The sequence below is a fragment of the Lolium rigidum genome, chromosome 5 (assembly GCF_022539505.1).
Source record: "Lolium rigidum isolate FL_2022 chromosome 5, APGP_CSIRO_Lrig_0.1, whole genome shotgun sequence".
Classification (NCBI taxonomy): Eukaryota; Viridiplantae; Streptophyta; class Magnoliopsida; order Poales; family Poaceae; genus Lolium; species Lolium rigidum.
Genome location: NC_061512.1, coordinates 138,243,060 through 138,250,919, shown reverse-complemented (window position 1 = coordinate 138,250,919; position 7,860 = coordinate 138,243,060). Strand labels below are relative to the sequence as shown.

Below are 7,860 nucleotides of genomic sequence, written 5' to 3'. Positions count from 1 at the left end.
CTTTTAATAGAGCACAGGAGCAAAGCATTAACACCGTGAAAACATGTGATCCTCACATCCACCGCATCCCCCTCGGTTGTCCGTTCTGTCCTTCGGGGCCTTTGGTTCGGACGGTGACATGTGCATACAACTTGTAGATACAATCTAAGCAATAATATAAAGCTCAAATCTAAGATCATGCCACTCGGGCCCTAGTGACAAGCATTAAGCACAACATGAATTTAAACCATTAATATTTCTTTCAAACTGTAGATAGACTAATCATAATGTATCATCCATCGGATCCCAACAAACACAACACCGATTACATCGAGATGAATCTCAATCATGTAAGGCAGCTCATGAGACCATTGTATTGAAGTACATGGCGGTGGGAGAGTATCTGAGCATATTACGGCTAGGAGCCGTAGTCCGCAGGGGAACTACTCACGGAGCATGGCGGGAGGCGGTGAAGGTGATGGAGATGGCTTCGGGGGAGCACTTCTAGTGCGGCGGTGCGGGGTCGAGTTGTCCCCTAGAATTGGAGTTTCGCGGCGGTGGCGGCGCCTGGAGTCTTACGGAGTTTCATCAATTGGTCTGCGTTTTCCAGGGTCGAAAGGCGTTTATAGGCGAAGAGGCGCGCGAGGGGGCACACAGGCGCCACACCCTAGGCGGCGCGGCCTAGGCCTGGCAGAAACCCATGCATGTGGGAGCTGGTGGCCCACGGCCCCTGGGCTCTTCGCCGGTGTTCTGGAGCCTTGGGAGAAAATAGGAGGTTTGGCGTTGATTTCGTCCAATTAGAGAATATTGCCGAACAACCTTTTACGGAACCAAAAACGGCAGAGAGCAAGGCCGAAAACGCATCGCTCACCGTGTGACAGGTTAGTTGGGAAGAAACGCATAAAAACATTATAAAGTGCAAGCAAAACATGTAAGTATTGTCATAAAACAAGCATGGAACGACAGAAATTATGGATACGTTGGAGACGTATCAGGAACACTTTGGTGGTAGTGCTAGTGAAGATGCCTCTATGCATTTTCATGATTTGTGTGAAATATGTGATATGAAAAAGTTTAAAATGTGGAAAACAATATTGTCAAGCTTAGATTTTCTCCATTTTCACTTAGAGGAAAAGATAAATAATGGCTATTGTCATTACCTACTGCTAGTATTAATTCTTGGTATGATCTTAAGGAAGCTTGGGGAGGTTGCACAACTGTGAGCTCTCTTTTCTCTTTTAGATTTGGCAAAGTGCTTTTATTTTCTTGTTTTAAGTCTTTAATTTTTAGTTCCTTCTTTTTAAAATACAAAAACACACATAAAAATTAGTAGTAACTATCTTAAAAAGTCATGGGGAAAGAAATAATAAATTGTGTAATTACACAAACACTTCTAATGATCACTTTATTGCTAAGCCTATCACAACACACAGGAAATAACTACTGAAAGCTTTGAAGTAAGTCCTAGGTTATTAAATCTTATAACTAGGGAACAATTTGGCTGTAGTTCCAGTGAAGATGCCTCTATGCATTTACATCATTTATATGAAATTTGTGATATATAAAAATTTAAGAATGTGGAAAACAATACTATTAAGCTGAAATTATTCCCGTTCTCTCTTAGAGGAAAAGCAAAAGAATGGTTATTATCTTTACCTCGTTGCTAGTATTAATTCTTGGGATGGTCTTAAAGAGGCTTTCATTAAAAAGTACTATCCACCTGTTAAAATCCCGTGAATAGAAATAGCGTATTGTCTTTTAGATAAAATGATAATGAACATGTAGCAACAGGGTGGGAAAGAATTAAAAACATGCTTAGTACTTGCCCATCACATGGAGTTAATGAATGTACTATCCTACACTCTTTCTATAATGGGTTAAACATAATGTCTAGAAGCATGATAGATTCTGCTGCGGGAGGTGCTTTTATGGGGAAAACTGTACCTGAAGCTAAAGCCATATTAGAAAGCATGTTGCATAATCATAGTCAATGGCATACTGAAATAGCACCTAATCCCACAAACAAAGTGCATTCTATTGAAGAAGAAAATCCTTTATCTAATAAAATTGATGGCATCCTTTCTTACATATCTAAACAAAATAATGATAATGTCCCTTTACAAGATTTAGTTAGCAACAACAATTAAAATGTGGATGTTAATTTATAAGGAACTTTGACAACAATGGGTATGGGAATAATAATTACAACAATAGCTATGGATGGCCCCCTTACGCACCCAACAAATATGCTAGTGATAACAACTCTAATGAATTAGAAAATACAATTAGAACTTTTATTGCTTAACAAAAAGAGTTGAATAAAGATTTCATAGAAAATTTTGAAAGTCAAGATGCTTTGATTGATAAAGTTGAATTGTTAACACACGAAGTCATCTCCTTCAAAAATATCTTGCAACAAAAAAGCCATGAAGAAACAATTAAATATGTGCAAGAAGTTATAGATAAATCTTGGGAAATTTTGAATGCTATGGATGAAAAAGAAACTCTTATGCTTACTGATGATAAACAAATTGAAGAAGTTAAAGTTCTTAGTTAAGATAGGAAACCACTCTTGGATCTTGATAAATATATCTTGAATGAGTTGATTGTTATACTAGAAAAATTTGCTACAGATCCTACTATCAATGTTAATCAAGCTGGTTTTTGTTCTTACATTGCCAACTGACATAGGCATCCCGAATGGGCCTGCCGAAGAATCTACCCGGGGTTTTCCTGAAGGCCCACGACCCGAAGAATATAAAGCCCGGAAGCCCATTGAATTGTCGATATGGAAAATAGAGATAGATTAGGAATACAGAGATGTAACTATACGGGACGAACTCAAAGAGTCTCTCGCTATTTATAACTTGTACGGGACGAAACCCTCGGCTCCGCCTCCTATATAAGGGGGAGTCGAGAGACAAAGAAAGGGATCGATTTCATTGTTAACACAACCCTAGTTTTTAGCAGTCGAGCACCTTTTTGGCTGAAACCTTCGAGATCTACTTGCCCTCTAGTTTCCGCGAAACCCTAGTCTACAACTCGTAGGCATTGACAACTTAATCCCTTGTCACCAACTATGTTATTAAAGAAAATATCCAGAGGTATAATAATCAGGCCATGATACCACCTAAGTTTGGGGATGTGTGGATTCTCAAGATTTTAATATTTATTTACAAAGGAACACACCATGCTATTCTTGATCTAGGATCTAGTGTTTCTATTATCTCTAAATAGCTATATGATCTACTCAACCTTAAAAATATAGAAAAGTGCTCTATTGATTTATCACTTGCTGATGATTCAACCACAAAGGCATTAGAAAAAGTAAAAAATGTTATGGTTGAATTACATATGACATATGTACTTGTTGATTTCATTGTTATGGACATGGAAAGAAATTCCTCTAGTCCTATTATCCTTGGAAGACCTTTTTTAAGAACAACAGGGGCTACCATTGATTCAAATGAAGGAAATGTTAAGTTTCAGTTCCCTCATAAGTAGTGTATGGAACACTTTCCAAGGAAGATGAAGGCAACATTTATGCTACCCCAAAAATTCCATATCACTTGAATCAAGTAAGTAAGCGTAGATATATGGATATAAAGAAAGCGCTTTATGAGAGGAAACCCGAGATATGTTTATTTGTGATTTTTATTTTTGCAAGCTTGTAGTAGAATGTTAGTTTTCTTTTAGTTTACTCTCTAGTTTTTAAATAAAGTATCAGTTTGTTACCCATTTGGATGTTTAAAGTTGCAAACATAATATGAAGCAGCTGATTTCTACGCTGCATTTTTTAGTGCACGATTTTACTATATTTACTCGGTGGCTCCCTTAATATTATAGCTGCAACTTTTCATCATATATATTTATGTAAATTGGCTTAATTTGATGAGGTGTCTAAGTCGACCAAAAAATTCATTATTTCTGTAGCAAAAATTCTAGATAGATTCTTCCTTGTTTTGTTAGATGCATTCTTTTGTGTATCAAAGTGATTTTTACTTGGATCTTTTGATATGCTAGAAGTAATAGAACATTATGTGCTCTATGATTCAGGAATATATAATTTTATTTTAAGTAAAATAGCAGCAAGTATGATTTATTTGTACCTCTAATGTCATCCACAGAAAAAATGGGCAGAAAAGTTTGTGTTGAAGTTTTTTCAGAGGAATGGAGGAATAACACACTAAAATGATTCAAGTATGATGAAGACCATAAGATTCGGGATGCCCATGCAACCCCATTGGACTCATTTTAAAATCCCTGGTTTGAGCACCTCTAAACACTGTTTTTTGAGCAACATAGAAATTTTTGTAAAAACTTGAAGTGTCCTTGTTTTAGTTGTGTCTAGTTTTGTTTTGTTTTGTTTTGTGAGAGCACCATCATATTGACTATTTATGATGCATATGCATATGAATATCTGTAGCTTGGTTTACATCTGTGGCAAAATAGTCATTGAAATAACAAAAAACCTCTCGCTCTCACACACACAGCTGTACAGGTAGGCCCTAGGTGGTGTGCGCACTTTCCTCTCGGTCGCTTTGCATACGTCGTCTTCACACAGCCATGCATGCAGATCGATGCAACGCCACTGGAACTATACCGTAAATGGAGAGCTGCCATTTTCGAGTGTTTCGCCGAGAAGAAGAAGAATCTGGCTTCAATAATTCGAGCATTGTCTGCTCTGCTAGCTAGTAGTTCTAAGCCTTTGTGTTCCTCTGGTGACTTCTTATCCGTCCATTTCTCTCCCATTTTCTCTCTATATTTCACGTCATGTATGTATCCGGAATGTCCATTGACAGGCTCCACAAACAGAGCAAACTCGCAGCTGCAACAATAAAGCTAGCCAAACACAAATCATTAGTTTGCATGAGAAAGGAATTAAACACAGCGTCATGATTAGAAAATAAGAAAATATGCTAATCAGAGCGCCGGAATAGCTGTGAAATCAGTGGTAACCGTGACAATGAGTGTAATGGCGACGCACATGAACTCTTGAGACCGAAAGAAGAGGCCAAGACGCGTGCCGAGCTTCCCGGCACGTCGTACATCGTGACCCCCTGCCTATGGTGCCTCCGGAAGCCCGTTGGGTCTTCCACCTCAACAACATGTACAAACGGCCGGATCATTCTCCTTCGATTCCCGCGGGTGTATGGCATACCTATTCTTAAATAGAACCATAAGAAGATTCGATTCGTCTGTCCTACTCTAAGAAATAGACGAATCATATACTACACACCCACATATTATCAGGTGGTTATAGTGAGAGTGACATAATCTAGTATGTCGTGATTTTTTCTCACTAAAAATGGATAATAATTCACCCTTCAATAAGAAAAACTATTTTGTTTGTAAGAAAGGAATGAGAGAGATATGGGTTAGAAATCCAATTTCTCCCTTTTTTCTTTATCTTTTATTTCTATAGATCAGAGATCTGACATTTTATTTTATGGAATGGAAGAAAATCAAAAGGATTTAGTTCATATTCACGAAGTCCTAAATTTTTGGGCCGAGCTGGATTTGAACCAGCGTAGACATATCGTCAACGAATTTACAGTCCGTCCCCATTAACCGCTCGGGCATCGACCCAGGAAGAATTTATTCTAGGATTTTTGATAATCTATGATTAATCTCCTTTCAAAATACTCCCTACCCCCAGGGGAAGTCGAATCCCCGCTGCCTCCTTGAAAGAGAGATGTCCTGAACCACTAGACGATAGGGGCATCACTAGACGATAAGGCCATATACAACCGCTCGTGATTATACTGTGATTATACTATAATCATAGTATGAGCAGTTTTTTGGAATTGTCAATATACTCGCAAAGTATAACTAGATCCAAAGCAAAGAGTTTTTCCTACTTTTCCGTTATGTTTTTTTTAGTTGATGGTTAGATTAATTCATGGACCATCCCCTACTTTTTAGGGAAATTTATTTAAAGGGTTATAGAATAAGAATGGATTATGAAATAGGAGGGATTCTATATCTATATTAGTATTAGTTCAGTACAGGTAGTTATTTGATTGATCTAAGATGAAAAAGAGTACAATTTATTTTATTAACCAAAATTATAACTAAACCATGTTAGATAAACCAGTGGACTTAATAAATTAATAACCTTTGAAATACAAACAAGCAAACTAAGCTTCACATAGTTTTTTGTGAACATTGTGTTAGGGGGCCATTGCCCCTCCCCCCCCCCCCCCCCACACACACACACAATAAAATTATAGGTGGCGTGCACGCTTTCCTCTCGGTCGCTTTATATACGTCGTCTTCACACAACCATGCATGCAGATCAATGCAATGGCACTGGAACTATACCGTAAATGGAGAGCTGCCATTTCAGAGTGTTTCGCCGAGAAGAAGAAGAATCTGGCTTCAATAATTCGAGCATTGTCTGCTCTGCAAACTAGTAGTTCTAAGCCTTTGTGTTCCTCTAGTGACTTCTTCTCCGTCCATTTCTCTCCCATTTTCTCTCGTTATTTCAGAGCGTGTATGTATCCAGAATGGCCATTGACAGGCTCCACAAACAGAGCAAACTCGCAGCTGCAACAATAAAGCTGGCCAAACACAAACCATTAGTTTGCATGAGAAAGGAATTAAACGCAGCGTCATGATTAGAAAATAAGAAAATATGCTAACCAGAGCGCCGGAATAGCTGTGAAATCAGTGGTAACCTTGACAATGAGTGTAATGGCAACGCACATGAACTCTTGAGACCGAAAGAAGAGGCCAAGATGCGTCCCAGGCTTCCCTGGCATGTCGTACATCGTGACCCCTGCCTATGGTGCCTCCGGAAGCCCCGTTGGGCCTTCCACCTCAACAGCATGTACAAGCGGCCAGATCATTCTCCTTCATGAATTAACCAAAATTATAACTAAACCATGTTAGATAAACCAGTGGACGTAATAAAGTAATAACCTTTGAAATACAAACAAGCACAATGTTCAGAAAAAACTAAGGCTTCACATAGTTTTTCGTGAACATTGTGTTAGGGGGCCATTGCCCCCCCCCCCCCCCACACACACACACACACACAATAAAAGTATAGATATTTGACAGCACATATTATAGATACAACCTAACAACAGATGGAGAAGTATTTTCATGCGACCACACTGGACAAATCGAAAAATTATCTAACACCGTAAATATTTGATCGCACATAGTGATTGCTGTACAAAATTACTTGTATGGGCCTTGCTCGCGATTTAGTTTTCATATTTGTAGCAGAAGAATGGAGCTAGTATATGATATCTGCTGCATGTTAGCCAGCTGTCGTTGGTTCAGACCAAAATGAAACCCATACATGACATGTCACCACTGGTACATAAAGAGTATGGAACCATCCATCAACAAACATACGTTTCAGAATCGCAGCAACAAGAACTTGAAGCATGTATGTTCCGGTGGCAGTTAGGCTGTCCTACAGACCACATCTATTATATACTAAAAGCAAGATACGGGAGTGTAAAATAGAGACACTACGTTGATCCACATCATCAAAATTATTTTAACGGTTAGATCTATAATTTTAATGGACAAGATTCAAAGATTTTACGTACAAGAATATGTTTTACGGAAACACATGATATGTCATGTCACATACGTTTGTTTGATGTGTAACACATGAATCAGCTCCATCCAGATTTAAGTTTCCTACCAAGTATAGACCCACATCCATGTAGTTTATGGAAACAATTATATAGAAAATACGATCAGTCCGGATCAGATTAGTCGTGACCAAACGTGGTCTTCTAGGATTCTATTCCACCTTGATTCGTGCACTTCTATTTTAGAGAGATATTTTTTAAAATAATTCCAAAATCATACTTTCAACTCTTCAAAAATTTAGCTGCAAAATATATGGCTATAGAT

General features: G+C 38.3%; 1 non-coding gene across 1 annotated transcript; it reads right to left on the bottom strand.

Moving 5' to 3' along the window:
• Positions 1–5,484: 5,484 nt before the first annotated feature.
• On the bottom strand, positions 5,485–5,568 carry TRNAY-GUA. The gene has a single exon. It is a non-coding gene; the product is annotated as a tRNA-Tyr (tRNA).
• Positions 5,569–7,860: the final 2,292 nt, after the last annotated feature.